This window comes from Mus caroli, unplaced genomic scaffold, assembly GCF_978045245.1.
Source record: "Mus caroli unplaced genomic scaffold, Mus_caroli_1 scaffold_8, whole genome shotgun sequence".
In the NCBI taxonomy this organism is placed as follows: domain Eukaryota; kingdom Metazoa; phylum Chordata; class Mammalia; order Rodentia; family Muridae; genus Mus; species Mus caroli.
This window is the reverse complement of record NW_028227263.1, coordinates 51,852,352-51,872,649: the sequence shown is the minus strand read 5'-3', so window position 1 is coordinate 51,872,649 and position 20,298 is coordinate 51,852,352. Positions and strand designations below refer to the sequence as shown.

Below are 20,298 nucleotides of genomic sequence, written 5' to 3'. Positions count from 1 at the left end.
ATAAAATAATAAGCTGAATAAATGGCCAATCTAAGGTACCTAGTAAATGCCAGTTACTTCTCCCACAGGATACAAACATCTAGAGCTCATTATCTTCCTCCTTTTTCAGAATGAAACTCACTTAGCAAACTAGGGAACACCCAGTACAGTACAGTTTATATATAATACAACTGATAAACTGTCTTCCCATCCTGCCCATTCACAAGCCTGGAGGGTGTGGAGAATAGAATTTCCTGACTTTTCCCCAAGCTTTTTGGAGCTCTAGTTAGCTTGCCCTGGAAGGTTCCACATGGAGGGCAATGGACTGCAAATCTTTATTTTAGAATCCACACTTTTTATAGATGATAATTGTAGGGAAAGACCCACATCTAAATGCTGATTTCTTGTGCTGTCTTCTAGATTTCAACAGCTTTGCTGGCTTTGATTACTTGGAAATCCTTATCATTCACAGGGAAAACTTGGTCCCCCTTCTTGAGGTCCTCCTTGTTTTGCATCAGAATTTGGAATCATCTTGGAGATGAAGATTCCTCGCTGGGAGGCCTTTGCTCCTCAATTGTTAAACCCAACTGAGCACTAAGAAGCATCTTCAGTGTGACAATTAAGTGCAGATACTGGGTCAAATCATTGTAGTCTGGGTGGTACTCTCTCTCATGTGGAGGAATCCATCCATGCTGGAGGATTTTCATAGGCACACAGGAAAATCACTGAGAAGTCATAAGGATTCCAGCTGTCCATTTCAGACAAAGCCGGGCAAATAGTCTTTCCTCAGTGGTGCCTCAGATATCAGCCACCACATGCTTGACTTTGAAAGAAAAAGTTTATAGGTTTTTTTTTTAAATTTTATTTTTCATCTTAAACTGAGGACTGGGATGGCAAGGAAATAGAAGAGGGTAGGAGGTAAAAATCTGTCAGGATCCACTGAGTACATGTGTAAAGTTATCTAAGAGCAAATTTAATTAATAAAACAATTTTAAAATTCTATCCTCCACATACTATCTTGATTTTTAATTTCAGACACAAGATGGCACTATTAGTAGTGATTTTAATTTAATCTGTAGATAACAATCAGAGAAATTTGTGTATATTCAAACAAAATGTCTAAGTATATAAAGTCAGTAAGTGGCACATGGATGTACATCCACACAGCCATGGCTGATTAATATTAACATCTGGATGAATAGTCAAAATTTAGTCAGCCAACTGTTCTCTTGACATCAACATGACAGATTGAGATTTTTTAAAAATCATTTCCATGAGAAATTTCTGTGTTAGGCACACAGTCACGATATATTTGTAATAAAGTATGAATGATAAAGATTGATAACAGAATGATTTCAGCACAAGTAGCATGCCTTAAACAAGATATATCATCTTTATGGGAAGTGAAGAAAGGTGTTCAAATGTAGAAAGATGCATAAGGGCATTTGCCACTAAATTACAAGGAATGCATGCTGCCACAGAAGAAACTTTCACGCAGTAAAGACACAAGTTTTAGAATATTGAAAGCATAGGGCTCACTCAGAGTACACAAAGCTCGGACTCTGAAACATTTATGCTGAAATCCCTCCTATCTTTTCTTACATTTCTCAAAATATTGCACAGACATCGAATGGGAATCAAACATATTTGTGGCTAAACCAATAAGGGGATTTATACTGGTAGTAATCATTATGTTCTATCAAGTTTGACTTTTTTCCACATTGCTTCATTCATAGTTCTCAATTAAATAATTACAGCCAATGATCCCATCCTTGGTATTTTTTCTTGATCTAGAAAGATTTGTGTCTGTTAAGCCATCTATAACATTCTTTACTAATACTAAAGTTCTTTTTAATATCCCTCTAAACTATTTATTCTAGTTAGATGAGAAAATTAGAGTCCTGAGAGTATAATTAGAAAGCAAGAAGCTTCACATCTGATCTGGGTTGAGGTCGCAGCCCATACATTCTTTCTATCATGAGCTATAACTCAAATAATAGGTATTTCTACCTGGAATTCAAGTACTGCATATCTTCCCATGCTCTGGCTTTTCTCCCTCTAGCACAGCTGCTATCTCCAGGCTGACATTTGAGTAATGACTGCATCTAATAAACATTTTAATAAAACTACTACTTCTACATTTATTCTTGCCCACCTGATGTAATTACATGTTATCATTTCTTTTATGTACCTCAGCAATCCCGTTCTTGGTCAGAAGTGATATTATTTTTGAAAGATTCCACTGTAAACTGCTCTGGAATGGGGAGTAATAACATGCTTTCTTATTAGTCAGTGGTTATCACTCACCTAACCCCAATTTAAATCATTGTAATTTAACAAATGATGAAGCTGTGGGTCACAGCCTCTGCTTCCATGGATGCAGGCTGAACACATACAATATACTAGATGATTTGTTATTTAGATAAAGTGGAAACCCTTTCTATTGGACACACTGAGAAAATATATCAGACTAAGATAATAACAAAGATATGGTCATTTCCTTTTTTCTTTTCCAATTAACAGGATGGTGTCAAAAGACAAAGGAATAGAGATAGAGTGATTGGCATCATTGGAGTTGAGCAACAAGCGGTGACTTATAAGTTGTAATTACTGCTTTAACTAATTGTTGTTACTGGAGTCTGTAAAACCACCCATCTATGGTGGATCCTGTCAACAGTATTGTGGATGCTTGTATATAGTTCCCTCATGGTTCCACTTTTTGGTAATCCTCCATTTCTCATTCGAACCTCCTCTTGCACCCTGTTGTCAATATACAGCATTGCTGAGTAAATCCATTTTCAGGACACAGTGTGAACTCAGGATTCACTGTCCCTCACTACCACTCTGTGCTCTTTTGGACTGCTTAGCATAAAGCATGTGCCTAAACTTCTTTAGAAATGGATGTAAAATAACATACCAAACACATTTTCTAGAATCCTCAGTAAGGCACAGCCATATTGTGTGCAGCATGAAAGAAAGCAAAATGGTCCTCCTCTGTCCTGCATTTTTCTCAACTTTAACTCTAAACTACCTGTACTCCCCTGTTTGAGAGGGATCCAATTGGAAAGCAGCATTTTTCAGCATCTCTGGGAAAGTCTTTCAGAAGGCGTGAAGGTATATAGACTATTTCAGAGAGTATATGGAAGGTTAATTTCTAAGGAAAGACTGCTGTTTATCCCTGTTAGCATTCATTCTGCAGCTACAGTTACTATACCCATCCCTGCTCTGTGAATTCCCCAGGTAGGTGTGGTGGGAGAGCAGACTGACTAAGATGATATTCATGGTTTAGTAGGTAAGTCTAGAAGTACGTAATTCTTCACCTTGATTAACTTATTCAGGTATGATCCCTTTATAAATGGACAAAAATCACAGTTCATAATCATACTGGTAACTTTTGTTAGTTTGAAATTGTTTCATCTTTTTTGAGAACTGTTAAAAATTAGTAATGTAAAATTTACCTCAGAAGTTAAGAGGCAAAAGAAGCCCATAAGGAAAGGGCTACTAGAGTTTAAAATAAGTATATTCTCTAACTACATTTGAGCAAATAAAAGTAAAATATGGTTGTCTTAAAAATAATAATAAGGAACCTAACGAATCTAAGAGGATTTAAAAAAACAAAAATATACACATAGTTAATATATATCATGAACTACAGCTATAGCTACAAATGAGATTAATAAAACTGTAAGATATTATTATTTCTGTAAATATGAAAATAAATGTGAAGTATGTGATAGGTAATTTTCTAGCACATGCATTATTTAATTGGAACCTGTTACACAAAAGTATTGAGTGCCATATTAAAAAATACAACACTATAAAAGTTCTTTTTTAAGCTAGAGGAATATTTTGTAACTTTAAAATTATTAATTTAATTATGATTTTATACTCTCATTCATATCTGTAATGTGTTTTATTGAAGTCCCACTCCCATTAACCTTTCTTATCCCTTCCTTTTACAAACACACACACACACACACACACAGAGAGAGAGAGAGAGAGAGAGAGAGAGAGAGAGAGAGAGAGAGAGAGAGAGAGAAGAAGCAAGAACATAAAATAGCTTTAATATAAGCAGTAGTTTTCTTCTATTTTCTTTAAAGTAAGTATCCATGTAGAAAATGGAAACATGTATACAAGTTAATGGAAAAAGAAAATGAGACCTAAGTCATGAAAATTTGTCATAAATACAGGAGAACATAAACTTAAATAATGGTTAGTACAGAATATGAGAGAGTGGTCTTATCAACAAGTGAAAAATTAACAATGATCTTGTAGATTTTGTGAATAGATTATGGCAATCAGAGGCAGGAGAGTCAAGTTCAAATGGATGGATGGATAGATGGATGGATGAATGGATGGATGGATGGATGAATAAGGAAGGATTAGTCAAGGAGTACTGTTATATTTAAGAAGTTCACTGTCCTACAGCATAATAGAGGTTATACAAATAACCTACTATGCATTTTAGCAAAAAGGCAAAAGGCATCTTAAATATTTTAGTCCTAAAGGGATGATAGATGTTTAGGGAGATGTGTTTATTTTTCTATTGTGGTAATAATATATATAAGACAGAGTTCATTTGTGCCTTTTAGCTTCAGAGTGTTAAGAGTTCATGAACATCATGGCACGAACCATAGCAGCAGGCAAGCAGGCATGGCCTGAGAGCAGGAACTGAGGCTTCACATCTTGATAAACAATCTTGAAAACACACACACACACACACACACACACACACGGAGGGGGGAGAGAGGTGAGAGGAAGTCTTCAATAAGAGTACATCTCCTAATCCTTCCCCAATAATTCCATGAATTGAGGACCAATTATTCAACTACAGGGCCCTATGAGGGTCGTTCTTATAGAAATAACCACGTTTTATTATAGAAATAAAAAGTCTGTGGTAATTTGAGGTGGAAAGTCAATAGTTAGGCAGGGTAATCTAGATAATTGTCATCCTCCTGTCTTTGCTTCAAGAGTGCTGGCATTATAAACGTGACACATTATAGCTGGTGAGGTGAAAAGTGTTTATTCTGATTTCACCACTAAATAGTGTATATACATATCACAATACCACAATATCTCTTATGTTGTATATATTAATAAAATTTTATATAAAGCTTAAAACTGATGAATCATTATTATTGTGTCATAAAATTCACAAAAAGATTTAAATGTATATTATTTTAGCCATACATAAGATGGCTAACAAAAGATCTGGGAAATGGTAATTTTCATATATTAGAAGAAATATAAATTGGTTAAAGTATATTCTATCTTAATTTTAAAATGTAATGCTAATCCACATTTTTAAACCTATCTTAGGAAAATTTATAAATATGCATGGGTTTAGCCATCACTTCATAACATTGTATCAATGGTGAAAATTCTTAGGAAAATTACCTACTGCCCTGCTGACAAATATTTTATGTGTGATATCAATTTAAGAGGCTAGCAACCTGTTTCTGACAAAATGTGAATAGAGTTAGCTCCACCAATGCTGCAATATTATATTATGACAAATTCAAATTATAACTCCGTTTGGTTGTATTCAACAAAGAATACATGCATAGGTCATGAACGTCTTTCTCTAATGTGCACACACTGGTATATGTTTACATAATCAGAGCTTGAAGTTTATGTATCAAGTTGTTATGAAGAGTTATTGCTAAAGTACACGATTACAAAAAGAATAAAATTTTGTGTTTTACTATATGTATGTGTGTGTATTCATGTATATGTGTGTTTAACAGACTAGAATTTATGTTTTAAATTTTTTGTCCCCTTTGCTTACATGTTTTTTTTAATTAAAATAAATATTTTAGGGAGTAGAGAAACAACTCAATCAGTAAATGCTTGCTAGAAAAATCCTGAGATCCCCATCACCCACATAAAAGCCAAGTGTTTCATATATTTGTAACCCAGAAGCTGGAAGAATAGAGACAGCTGGTTTCATTGGGCTCACTACCCAGACAATCTAACCAATCAGAGAGCTTCAGGTTCCATATGAGACCCTGTTTCAAAAAACAAAAATATGGTAGAGAGCAAGTAAGGAAGACAGCAAGAATCAACCTCTGATCTCCATTTGTATTCCTGCACACATGGATGCATACACATATACCATACACACACACACACACACACACACACACACACACATTCAAAGAAAAAAGTAAATACAAAATGGTGGTTACATTAGAAATGAAATGTGTTTAAAATGACAAATTATGATGTTGCCATAAACTGTTCAAATTCAAGTTTTGTTGATAAGTGTATTGTATTCAAAGGAGATTATTCAAGAGGAGATGTATATATTTTGCCTACTATTAGCAAAAACAACTAAATGACTCTAAATATTATTCTACCCACATATAGACTATTTCTAGGACATGTAGTATTTCATTTTTTGGCAAGGTCTCACATTGCCTATGTTTGCCTCAAATGCAGTATATAGCCAAGAATGACATTTATTTCTGATCCCCCTACATCCAGTTCCTAGTATCTAGAATGACAGCTGCACATTATTATCTGGTTCAATGCAATTCACATGTGGGTCAACCGCTTTAGAAACTATGCATTTGCATGAAACATCATAGCATTTTCTCATGTGGTATCCTTAAACTCCTGGGTTGTGCAATAGCTTAGGGTGTCTGACTAGTATATTTAGAGAATAAATTAGATTAGAATAGCGTACATTTGGTCATATGTAGTGAACTATTATTTCATGAAATTATGGTAAATGCTTATTTATACCAAATGTAAATGTGAAATATGTTTTTCATTGTTATTTATGAAGAGAATATTTGACATTGATCCCAACCTAGATTTATAATAACAAATCCTGTCATCTTGTGAGCCTATATTGCTCAGGTAACTTCTAAATTTCCTTGAGTGGAGTGTAAGACAATACTGTTTAACAGTAAATAGGACTTCCTATTGCTTGGGTTTCTATTATTATAGCTAAGGGTGTTCAGATATTGAAGTTTTTTACCCCTTCAATATTGTCTACTTTAGAACAGCATATATTTTTCCAATGTTACACTTTTCAAAGTGACATTCATGTTGATGTGCATATCTTCAGAGCCATGAGATAAACATGTTCTAATAAAACAGGCATGCCGATATTATGAAAGGTCACAAAAGTTCCATAGACTTGTAAATAGGTGCCAAGAATCTAAGACATTTCTCCAGCAGTGGTTAGTGAAGGTGTGTGCCTAAACTCCCTGAAGCACCTGAGGACCCTCATTTTCCTGGGAACTCAGTCAGTTGGAAGCTTTGCAATAAGCTGTTGTGAGCCACAACTGTAATTAGCAAGTGACACCTTGGCAGAACTAATTGACATCTAACTGAGAGCAGTAAGTGGTCTTTGACTAGGCTACATGAAGATAATAACTCCTGGCTATACACTGGCCAATTTTCTTTTCAAAGAAGAGGGTTCAATCAAGGTATCTCAATACTAGGATTTTATTACCAAGATAAACATAAACTGTAACAACAGCAATAATAATAATAGTTCTAGAAAACATAAAAACAGTTATGTAACAGGGACATGGTCTTATGAATGAAACTCTAACAAACTCGGTATGTTAGACAAGTGCTGACTTGGATTCTTCTGGGTATAAACATAGGAGTGAGAAAACTCGGTCAAAACTGCTCACAAGTCTTAAGCATCTGGTAAAAGCAAAACAAAACTATATTAAAGTTCTACCTTGCCTTACCCCTGTCAGAATGGCAATCATTAGGGAAAAGGGTCAGTGCTGGTGAGAAGGCCGAAAAGAGGCCTTTGTCTCATTTGATGGAAATATAAATTATTTGTGCAGCCAGTCACCATGGATATTGGTATAGAAAGTACATAAACATATAAGTGTATACTAAGCACACCAAGCCTACTTACAGGCAAACATGAACATTCATAAGGAACATTGAAAAGCATCCTAACAAATGGCAACACTAGTTCAGTCATTTAAAGTATTTGTAATGCTTTTGAACAGGAGAGCAGAAACACCAGCAAATATATAAGCCTGAATTCCCAGAACCACATGAACCCTTTCCTAGCTCTTCCCATCCCAACTTCCCCCTTCCTTGCTTTCCTCACTTCCTTCTTTCCTGCCTGAAGTTCTGCCTTTCCACCTTTCTTTCTGCCTCTAATCCTCTAATCCGAGTCATCCTTATTTCTCTCTCTCTCTTTTTTTTTTTTTTTGTCCTTATTTCTGATCTGGTAAGTAGCGAGAGGGCTGAAAATTGCTGGTATTCATTCTGACAGTTTGGAACTTATAGAGCCATTTAAATCCTACTGAATTTGCCTTCTTCCGTGGAAAATTTCCACTGAAAAGCACTTGCACTTTCCACTTAACCCTCTACAAAGTTTACTGACTATGACTTTAGTTACTGCATAGAGTTTAAAATGTTGCCTAATTTTATTTGGGGCTATCTTTAGTCCCTTAAGCATTCTTTCTCTACCTCTACATCTGTAACTAATAGACACAATGTTTTGGGAGTTATTTACTTAGCAAAGTCCGAATTTTCACCAACCAAAAAGTTCCTAGTGCCAGCAGGTAGCATCTAATACTTGTTGCTGAGATTTGTGCTCTTTGCTGTCACTGAATGCTCACTATTTCCATCAATCTGTTACTGAGTATCTTGTTATATAATGTCCTTTGTTCCATTGCTAAAAAGAATTCATCAGGCTGTTACTACATTATACACCTATGCTGCTCCACAGGAACCTACATGCTCTGTTCCAATATCCAGGCCAACTACTGTGCAGGTGTATCTTTCCCAAGCTCACAGCTAAAACTAATAACAACAATATCTCCCATGCCTCAATGATACACAGAGAAGTTTAACACCTCTGTGTAAATAGTGAGTTACCAAGGGCCTCCTTGTTTGCTTGCTTTGTGTTTTATATTTGTTCACATAGGCACATAGATTTCTACAATAATTTTCAGTGATTAGACACACAATATTTTTTTATCCATGGATAGAGTCATGGCTAATGCTTTTATGAACCCAAAGATTGGCATCTATCAAATCCTCTAGTGTCTGTTTCCAATTCTACAATTGATTTCCACAAAATTGACTTGGCAAGAATGATGACTCAGGTTTTTTAGGTAATCTTTCTTTTTGGTCATGAATTGAGACAATTTAACTCTGTGGATTAAAACAAAACAAAAGGATAAAGACAGGAATTCCAAGACTGATGTTAAAGACACACTACACACACTTATTTCTATTTCTTATAAGTCTTCATTTAGAAACTTCTCATTAGAGGTGTTTATCACCATTCTCTCTCTCTCTCTCGTGCACGCTGTTCTATTATTATTATTATTATTATTATTATTATTATTATTATTATTATGATTTCCTATTTACTTTATATCCTGCTCACTGCCCCCTCCCAGTCACCCCTTACATAACCCTAACTCCTCCTTTGAGTGGCTTCCCTGTTGGCTTTGCCTCTGACCCTTGCACATCAAGTCTCTGTGAGGCTAGGTGCATCCTCTCCCACTAAGGCCAGACAAGAGAGCCTAGCTAGATGATCACATGGACAGGCAACAGAGTTTGGGATAGACCCTGCTCTAGTTGTTCGGGACCCATATGAAGAGCAAGCTGTGCATATACTACATATGAGTTGGGAGGTCTAAGTCCAGCCTCTATATGTTTTTTGGTTGTTGGTTCAGACTCTGAGCATCCCAAGTGTTCAGATTAGTTAATTCTGTTGGTCTTCTTGTTGAGTTCCTATTCCCTTAGAGGCTGCAATTTTTCCCTCTGTTCTTCCATAAGAGCCCCCAGGCAAGCCGGGCATGGTGGCACACACCTTTAATCCCAGCACTTGGGAGGTAGAAGCAGACAGATTTCTGAGTTCGAGGAAAGCCTGGTCTACAGAGTGAGTTTCAGGATAGCCAGGACTACACAGAGAAACCCTGTCTTGAAAAAAACAAAACAAAACAACAGAAAAAGAGCCCCAAGCTCCATCAACTGTTTGGCAGTGGGTGTCTGAATCTGTCTGTGTCATCTACTGGGTAGAGCCTCTCAGGACAGCCATGCTAGTCTCCTGCCTGTAGACATAACAGAATATAATTAATAGTGTTAGGAATTGGTGCTTGCCCATGGGCTGGGTCTCAAGTGTTGGTTGGCCCTTTTCTCAGCCTCTGCTGCATCCTCCACCCCTGTATTTCTTGTGGACAGGATACATTTTGGGTAGAGAATTTTGTAGGTGGGCTGGTGTCTCTTTGGCCTCATTTGGGTTCCTGATTGACAACAGGTTCCATATCCCCAATGCTGTGTGATGTGTTTTATAAGGTCACTGATAGGTTTTGTAGAGTCAAAGATATGCTTTGTAGAGTGCGGTATGGTGGGAGGGGGTATCTCATCGGGCCCATGCTGAGATATCCCTTCCTCAGAGGTACCTGACATAATTTATTTTGGGACATGGAAAAGGGAGTTGAGAAGGAGTAGAGGTAGAAAAAAAGAAGACACTGAGAAGGACAGGGGCGGGGGGGAGGGACAGGGACATGGACAGGGACAGGGACAGGAACAGGAAGAATGAGAGACCCTGGCTGGAACACCTGGAGAGAGAGGGGAGAGGGGAAAGGGGAGAGAGATAGAAGGAGGTCAAAGAGAGAAAAGTAACAGAAAATCAGAGAGAGTCAGAAAGAGGCCAAACTGTCTATTTAATTGCAAGCCAGACCTACTTGCCTGTTTCTAGAGCTTAAAAGGAATGCCAACACTGTGATTCACAACTAAGGACACCCCATTTGATTCTTGGGTACCTCCATTGTCCCAGGTTTCTGTCTCTTCCTGAAGATGTCCCCTACCTCCTTACCCCTGTCAGTGCATTTTTCTATTCTTTATATAGAAAGTTAGAATTGTTTATATACAGAGGCATAGCCTTAGAAGATAGCAAAAATAGTCATGCTAACTGTATAGCTGATTGTATTCCAAAAGATCTCACAGCAGTCTACTCCTTGGATGGGGCGGGGGTGGGGGGGGAGAATGAGGCAGAGGCCTTGTGTTCTTGTCTTTTCCCTTTCATCTTTTAATTTTTTTTTTTAATGAAAACTTCAACCTGAAGAGGAGAAAAGTTCTCTGCTTATTGCAATAAATAACAAATCTGTAGTTTTAGCCACCTGATGTTCTTTGAAATGTCAATTTCAAGGGAGAAAATTAGTGGTGGAGAGCCTGGAACTAAATTTCAACGGTGCTGTTCTAAATTGTGCATGCAGATGGGCAATTAGACCTGCGATGGGTAATTGCAGCCTAAGTGAACCCTTCCGAGGGCAGCTTCCAAGCTGATTTTAAAGGGTGAATTTGTAGAGACTCTTATACATTTTCTGCTGTTGAAAAGGCTCAGAATGTCCATCCTTTACAGCAAAAAGGGAAAACATCTGTCACCCGCATCTCAGCAAAGTAAAGATCCTTGAAGAAGCAAGAATGTATCATGAGAAGAATAAAGTGAATACAATATATGTTTTGCATTGATGCAAATTGTAATGCATGGTATTTCATTGCAATAAGCATTTGACTGTTTTTGAAATTGAAATAAACAGAAAACAGAATCATTACTGTCATTTACTCACTCAGAAATACCATTGTTAATATCTTTCCTTTTCCTTTGGATTTTATTATTAGATTCACAAACAACTCTTTTACATTGATGTGTGTGTTTATTCATGTATGAATGTGAGTACAGTAAGTATGTGTTTTATAGTACACATGGAGAGGTGAACTTCTCTATTTCTTGTACCTTTCTACTGTACTGTAGCATTCAACACACACTATTATTCAATTTTAGATTGTGTGATTCTCCAGGAAATGTATAATTTATCTTCTATTTAACTTTGCTTTCATTAATGTCTATTATGTTGAAATGACTCATTAATCCTTAATGGATATGAAAGGACAGAAAATAAGGTAATGATATAGAAAACAAAAAAAATTGAGGAGTTGTTTCAGAAACAAAAATACACTTATTATTGTTAAGTGTTGACTGAATCAGCAAATGCAGAACCATCCTTCCTAGGAGAATTCCAAGTAGAAGCTCCTGTGAGAATCCACAGGTTCAACCCAGTGTCCTAGAGATCTGTAATGTATATTGTTCTGTTGAATGGGACTTTATTAGTATGTGTGATCAGTTGCCTCACATTGACTCTGTTACAGTAATGTGCGGTTAGCATACATGCTTTCAAGTCATATAATAGTCCTCTTATGTGTACATAATACTAGATAATGCATAAAGTGTACTTGGAGGCAACTCTTAAATAATTGTATCATGTATACAGAAGGGTATATATTTGTGTAGGAGCACATGTGTATAGGAGTGTGTGTGTATGTGTGTGTGTGTGATAATTGTGTATGTGAACGTGTAGGCCAGATATCAGGAGCTGTCCATCTTATTAGAGTTAAGGTCTCTCCCTGGTTTCTAGAGCTTATTTAGACAATAGGTTGCTATCTAAGCAGTCCCAAGAATTGTCCTATCTCGCCCATCAGTACTAGGATTATCAGCAAAAGGCACCATGATCTGGTTTTTATGTGAGTTCTGGGGACCAGGCTCAGGTCCTCTTGCTTATAAGTCAAGTACTTCACTAACTGAGCTCTCTTACCAGTCCTCTTGAGGCCATTTTAAACAGTTAAATCTTATATAAAAGAAGCCAAACTATATATAACCATGTTTTACACCACATGCTGAAATAGGATGATTTTGTCACCTTCCTCATCTGTGAATGTGAGTAGAGGAACTCAATTTGATTTTTTTGTCTGTTTTTTGTTTGTTTGTTTGTTTGTTTGTTTGGAGTATTTTTGTTTGTTTGTTTGTTTTGTTTGTTTATGCCACTGTGTACATGCTCCTATTCAAGAATGGCAGTGTAATTTCCATAAGCTTGAATTTCAAAGTGTATATACATCTTAACAATTTGCAAACTTGCAAAAAATATGATCTGAATTTAATGAGGATTCAGTGTATTTGTTGTTACTGAAGAAGACATGGCCACTGTTATAAACAGCTGTAAACAAGGAGCATTCAACATAAGGATGAACAGAGGAGCTGCTAAAAGGGTGTGGAAAATTTATCACAACTCTAATCCAACTTGATTTCATGGGGAAGGTGTCCATGAGTGAGAATTACAAGTATAAGTCAGGGAATCAGGGATATTCTCTCTCTCTCTCTCTCTCTCTCTCTCTCTCTCTCTCTCTCTCTCTCTCTCTCTCTCTCTCTCTCTCTTTCTTTCTTTCTTCCCCCTGCCCAGCCCACCTAGATTGGCTTCAAACACTATGTTCCTGAAGAAGACTCTATATTTTTTAACTTCTTGCCTCTGTTTCCAAGGTGCTTATATTTCAAGTAGGCACCACTCTGCTTACTTTATAGCTTGGCACTAATACTCAAATTTGCAACTTTATACAGGAGAACAAGCATTCTACAAATAAGCTCCAGCTGCAGCCCAATTAGTGGAGTTTCTCAAATGAGAATTTAAGAACAAAGAACAATCCTGATAGAAAGATCTGACTAAGTAAATGATTGAATGTGTCACAATACTCCTTACTGTGTGCTATCCCCTCAAAATGCAAATAGCAAACCCTAACTACCAATATATAATATAGGAAAAGGAACCTTCAGATAGTCAAAAGACCAGGATTACTCTGAAAGAAATTATTTCCTGAAAGATGGATTCTGTGTCTCGATGGTTAACAGTGATGCTGAGCAAGCCACACAATTTGAGTTTGATTCCAAGAACACATATAAAGATGGAAGAAGAAAGCTAAATCGACAGAATGTCCTCTGACTTCCACATGTGTATTGTGGTCGACTTACCAACCCTGTCTCCAAAACACATTGTGTATACAACAATTATAAATATAAATAATAATTTAATGATTGAATGAATGGATGGATTAAAATGGAGACTCTAGAGTAGTTTATTTTTCTGCTATGTGGAAAAAAAAAAAAACAGGCAAAATGTCATGAACCACAAGCAAGTCTTCTCCAAAATACCAGATGTGCTGAAATCTTGATCTTGGGTGTTGGAGCATCCACCAATGAGAAATGGATTTCTGTTCTTTAAAGCACTCCTGGTTAATGCTAGGACAGTCTAAATGGACTAAAGCTCTTGGCATAATCTACCAGAACATAGTTGAAGTAAGACATGCATAGAAAAGACTAGGCCAACAGTATTTAGTAAAACAAAACAACAGCAACAAAACAAAACAAAACAAAATACCCAACAACAACAACAACAACAGCAAAAAACAAAACAAAACAAAACAAAACAAAACAAAACAAAAAAACAATGGCCCTGTGAAAGCACTGTACTACATACAAGGGAGATGGGATCACAGAGAATATAACAATACCCCTGAAGCAACTGATGATACAGATGCAGAATTATGTCCGTATTTGTAATAGTTTTATGATGTTGTATAACCTGTTTCCATGAACTGAGCAGCTTTAAACTACAGGTATTAGTGCTCTAGACTTCAAGGTATTGAAGCTGACTCCTGTACCACTGTGTTTCTAGGCTGCGGGCAAGGTGTTGGCTGGGTTATTTTTCTTTCTGGAACTCAATACTGTCTCGTGAGGTTGTGAGGTATTGACAGAATGTATTTACTTTCATTTGTAGAATTGAAGAACTGATTTTCTTACTAGCTGTCTATCTGGGCCAGTTGGTATCTCATATTCTGACCATGTGTTCCTCTCAGGGACCACAGTTGAACTTTTTAAACACAAGAAGAAAAGTAGCTTCAAGTTTACCCCTTTAAGTAAAGTCGGTCCTTTACAGGGTTTAGCTATTAACATAAGAACAATCTTATTTAAATCAATTCCATTTTTATCATGGATCTTTCCTATTATTTGAGGAAAACAAAACAAAACAAAAACCTGTTCACTTTTGTCACAGAGTGTACATTTCTCGTGAGCATGGCATGAATGATGACCAAACATCCTATATATACTTTCAAGGAAAGTGAAAAAGACCAACCAGTTAATATTTACAATGCATTTACTGGTGATGTGTTTCTAGGCTCACAGGAAAGAGTTCAGCATCAAAAGTTCTGGTGGGTTTTGTTGTTGTTTGGTTGGTTAGTTATTTGGTTAGGTTGTTGTGGTTGTTGTTGTTTTGTTTGTTATAGATTTTTGTGTACTTCCTACTGTGAAATAGCCCAAAGAATAGCATCTGTGTCTATAGCTGAAAAGTAAGTCAATATAAACTGTTGCTAGTCACTGAAAGGATAGACAACCCAGGTGAACGAGGAGAAGAGGTGTCCACAATGCTGTAAGGTGGAGCAAGCAAAGAGGGAGGGAAGAGAGGATGCTGCATGTGCCGTCAAGTTCTTGGTGGTAGGGTTTTGTGGGACCTTGTGCATAACACAAGGGGCCACTCACTCCTCTGCATAGATACAAAGATTTTTATCTTTAGGACATTTGTTGTATGTATCTTCATTTTAGAATTAGATTTTGATGGGGGTATCTTGGGTGTGTGTTTGTTTGTTGGCATAAAGAAGAAAGTATTGTGGACTACGTATAACAGTATCAATCTTAACATCATCAAGAAAGTAAGGGACTCAGTGTAAGTAAAACCTTTAACTATTACACTGATCATACACCCTTAACACCTTATCTTGGATTTGAGACTGCCCCCAACATAACACATACTGCATGGCTACCTCTCTGGTTTTATGAACACCCACTTCCTTTTGTCTCCTTTTGCTTTATTTAAACAGATTCCCTTAGTTTCTTAACAATGCTAAGATTACTACTGCTATACATGGTCCACACTACCTTATTCTTTATGTCTACCTTCTTCATTTATTTTAGATCACAGGAAATGTTTATCCAGTGTCCAACTCCAATAGTGCAATCTCATACACTCACATGGTCACTTTCTATCACATTATCCTATTTAATTCTGGTTCATTTATTTTCTGTCATCTGTCTGCCCATTCTTCCCCCCACAGATATACAATGGGCTGCTCAAGGACACAAAGTATGTCCTGCTGGGTTTCCAGTATATCACCAGTAACTAGATCAATGCCAGACATACAGAAGAGGCTTTAAAATTGCTCATGAATAAATAAAACCCATAAAGAGTAAGAGCTGTTGGATAGCATGGGGAGGAGCAGTCCTTAGTCCTGTGGGGGTTCGATGCCCCAGTGTATGGAAATGCCAGGGTGGGAAGGCAGGAGTGGGTGGGTGAGTGGGTGGGTGGGTGGGGAAGTACTCTATCATAGGCAGGGGAGGGGAAGAGGGAAGAAGGATGGGATAAGGGAACTCTGGAGGGGAGACCTGGAGAGGGAATAACATTTGAAATGTAAATAAAGAAAATATCCAATTAAAAAAAAAGTAGGAGCTGAATAAGTATGAAACCCCATAGGAAGAACAACATCAAACAACCAGACGCCCTAGAGCTCCCAGGAACTAAACCACCAACCAAAGCTTACACATGAAGGGACCCATGAATCCAGCTGCATACGAGGCAGAGGATGGCCTTATCTGGCATCAATGAGAGGAAAGCCAGTGGTCCTCTGAAGGCTCGAAGCCCCAGTGTAGAGGAATGCCAGGGCAGTGTGGTGGGAGTTGATGGGTGGGAGGGGAGCACCCTCAGAGAGGCAGGAGGAGGGGAGATGGGATAGGGAAATCAGGAAAATGAATATCATTTGAAATGTAAATAAATTTAAAAAGTTAGGATGTATTGGGAAGCTTACTTGTTAGTGTTTAGCATATCATACCAGAGAAGTAATAAAACAAACAAAGAAACAACCCCCCCCCAACCCACTGTATTCACGTGACAACTAGCAGAGAAAGGAAAATAACTAAAGAGAACATAAAAGAGAAATCAAACACAAATGAACTGCCACAAATGCCACTGCTGACCTATTTACACAGATTTGACCTTATGAGCTTGCTGTTCACTTTGGGCCAAAGGTAAGGCATGTTTTTTCAGGAGTATAGTGCAAAGCCAAACTGTCAAATTTGGTAAATCATAACTACTGTATGTTGTTATCTTTTATGACTAGGGAAACTGAGGCTCCGTGCAATTAAGTAAGGCATGGCTTGTTGTCATAGAGATGACATTTCACATCACTTCTGTTTAGCTGAAGGGATTTGCTTAGCTCTGATATTCAGCAGTCTAAACTGGCCTTCTGTTCTGAACCTCTCTGAAGGGTAGATGCTCCTCTGATTCTTATCCAGAATTCTTAGCGTCTTTTATAATGCAGAAGAAGGGAAAGCTAATAATGCATATTGAGTAGAATTTCTGATTTTAAACCTTTGCTTGATAATGGGGCAGCTTTATTTTTCTTGTTATTTTTTTATAAGGAAAGAAATGAACAGAAAGATTTACAAGCAGAGGCAATAACTACAGATGTGTCTTTTCTATTTTCCCTGAGAAGTTATTCAGTTCAAAATCAGCTTTGTTTTTCCTTTCTTGGAGCATTTTCTCTTTTTCAATCTTTTTCTATTTCATGTGCTAAATGCCTTCTAAATGATTCGTGAGGCTGATAGTTAAACAACACTTACACTGCTTAATCACACAGTTCACTCTTTTGAAACACCAGCTTTTTTTTTTCCAGTTTCAATATCTTTATTTGGATGTCAAATTATGCTACCATCACCAAGGTTATTTCAGCAGCAAACCATGATTATGTCATGTACACTTATTTTATTCTGATTCAGTGAAAATCTGACTGTCAGTTATTTCATGTGTGTGTGTGTGTGTGTGTGTGTGTGTGTGTGTATCCTTTATTTGTTCTTTTATGCTCTAGGCACAAGTTTCATTGCAAAAGCAAAGCTATATTCTAGACATATAAAAGTCAACATGATATTAACAAAATCTGTTTAGGGCTGTGGATGAGTAATTGCTTAGATATGCTCTTTTTTATTATAAGTTTATTTTATTATTCTAAAACAAACCATAGACCATGGGGAACATGTAAGTGTATACATATCATATGGCTCATGTAATTCAGATACACATGTATATATTGGTGCATATGCATATATAGATATATGCAGACACTTGAGGACAACCCAAAATGTTATTTGTCAGGTAGAATCTACATTATTTTTGAGACAGGGCCTCTTACATTCCTGGAATGTATGGAGTAAGCTAGACTACTTAGCCAGTACTACGAAACACAATATACTTCGGTCACCTCTTTTCCAGTGCTAGGTTTAGAAGCATATGAGATCATACTTACTTTTTTCCATTACTTTGAGGGTTCAGACTTATGAACTAGCTAGCTCTTGTTTCACAGTCTCTGTGTGAAGGAATGTGTAGGACATACATATGAATGTGTGGTTTTGTGTACAGCACATATTTCTACGCATAATAAAGCCAGAGCAGCACACCATATGTCTTTCTTTGTTGTTCTCTGCTCGTTTTCTTGTTTGATACCAGGGTCTCACATATAACTGCTCAATGCTTCTGCTAAGCTAACTGGGCAGCGAGCTCTTCCAATCTGCATATTCTTCCTGACAGTGCTGGGATTATAACCATGTCCAGCTGTGTCCAGCTTTTTGGATGAATGTTGGTCTTCCTGCTTTTGTTGCTGGTTTAATGCCTCTTCACAAAAGTCTGAAACACGGACTTCCTTTTTGGAGCTTCATAGGCACACATCTTTTCCGGAATGATAACAAAAATACTTGTCCAATGGCAATAGCTAACTCTAGATAGTATTCTCTCCCTGATTACAGGTGAGAAATCCAGAGAGGTAAGATGACCTCAGTTGGTAAGGTTCATTCTGGTTCTAACAATTAATTTTGAACTTCTGACTAACTGCATTTGATTGGGGCTCTGACTTGACCTAGCTACAGTATACTGTGGTTTGTACCCTTGGTCTGTCCAATATTTTCCTTCCTTTTTATTTAAAAAACTGGAGGGAGCCTCTCTGATTATGATTGTGCTAGGCTCTTGTCTATGAGTATGGTAGAGTATCATTAAGAATCAGTTCATTGGAAAATCCACATAATCAACTAACCTGGCCTCATATGAGGAGCTCACAGAGACTAACCAACAATCAGGAAGCAGTCGTGAGTCTGACCTCGGCTCTCTGGATGTTATGTTACGATTGTGTACCTTGGTCTTCTTGTGGTACTCCTAACATTGGTAGCAAAAGGTTAGGAGCTATCTCTGTCCCTTTGCCTGTATTTGGGTCCCCTCTCCTCCTACTATGTTTTCTCTTCTAGCTTTAGTATGAAGGGATATGCCTAGTCTTAGTTAAAATTGATATGGCAGGTTTGGTTGGCTTGGTTAAACTGCTCGATTCTGAAGGGAAACTAAAGAGTAGTGGATCTGGAGGACAGGGTATGTGGAGGAGAGGCACTGGGAGGGGGAGAGAGAGGAGAAAGTGTGGTCAAGATGTAATATATAAGAGAATAATAAATAAAAATGTCATCATAGGAAAAAACAACAAAACTAAAACAGACAAAAAGAAACATTTATTACACACGTAAATCAAAGCAAGTGTGATAGAACAATACAATATCTATCTTGTTTAAGTAGATCTAAATATATCAGACTGTTGGAGGAAGAGGTAAAAAGAAATCCATGGTAATCAAGGGTTAGACTACAATGGCCTCATTTCAGTTTCAGTGTTTCAGAGATCAATCATGGAGATGACTCTGGTTCTAGATCATGAATGAAGTATTTGTTAACTGGTCAGAAAGGAGAATAACTTTGTGGTTACTTTTCATAAAGAACTGTGCAAAATGCTTGTGATAAAGATGATATCACAGGCCGGGCGTGATGGCGCATGCCTTTAATCCCAGCACTCCAGAGGCAGAGGCAGGCGGATTTCTGAGTTCGAGGCCAGCCTGGTCTACAAAGTGAATTCCAGGATATCCAGGGCTATACAGAGAAACCCTGTCTCGACGCCCCTCCCCCCACAAAAGGTGATATCATGGACTAACACCTGGGAGGCTTTATTCATTACCCAGGTGATGGGTGTTCTTGAACAGGCATCTATCTATTCTCAAAACCTAGACCAGGGACACATATATCTAAGATTGTAGGCATCTGCAAACTGCAATTTGTAATTCCTAAACCTCCACCAGAGGCACTCTCTCTTTTTAGACAACAAAATTGGGGGGCAGTGTAGGCTGAGTGGCAGAGGACAAATACTTGTATGGAGCAGTCTGAGGGATAGTCTCTCATGGAAACTTGTTACTACAAGAGAAGCTAGAGAGTATAGCCAGACAGGGACCCCAAGGAAATAAACAGAAAATAATCCTGTCAATGAATACCCCAATGTTATGAACTATTTAATATCATTAAAATTACCCTTTCCAGATCAAGATCCTAAAAGAAGCGTATTCATTTTGTGAATGATTCACTTGTA

General features: G+C 37.4%; 1 long non-coding RNA gene and 1 pseudogene across 1 annotated transcript in view; one reads left to right on the top strand and one right to left on the bottom strand.

Annotated features, from left to right (window-relative positions):
• LOC147002936 (uncharacterized) overlaps positions 1–20,298 on the top strand; it is an 802,987-nt gene that overhangs the window by 260,603 nt on the left and 522,086 nt on the right. The window lies entirely within an intron of this gene.
• LOC110297989 (PDZ domain-containing protein 11 pseudogene) lies at positions 336–735 on the bottom strand (annotated as a pseudogene).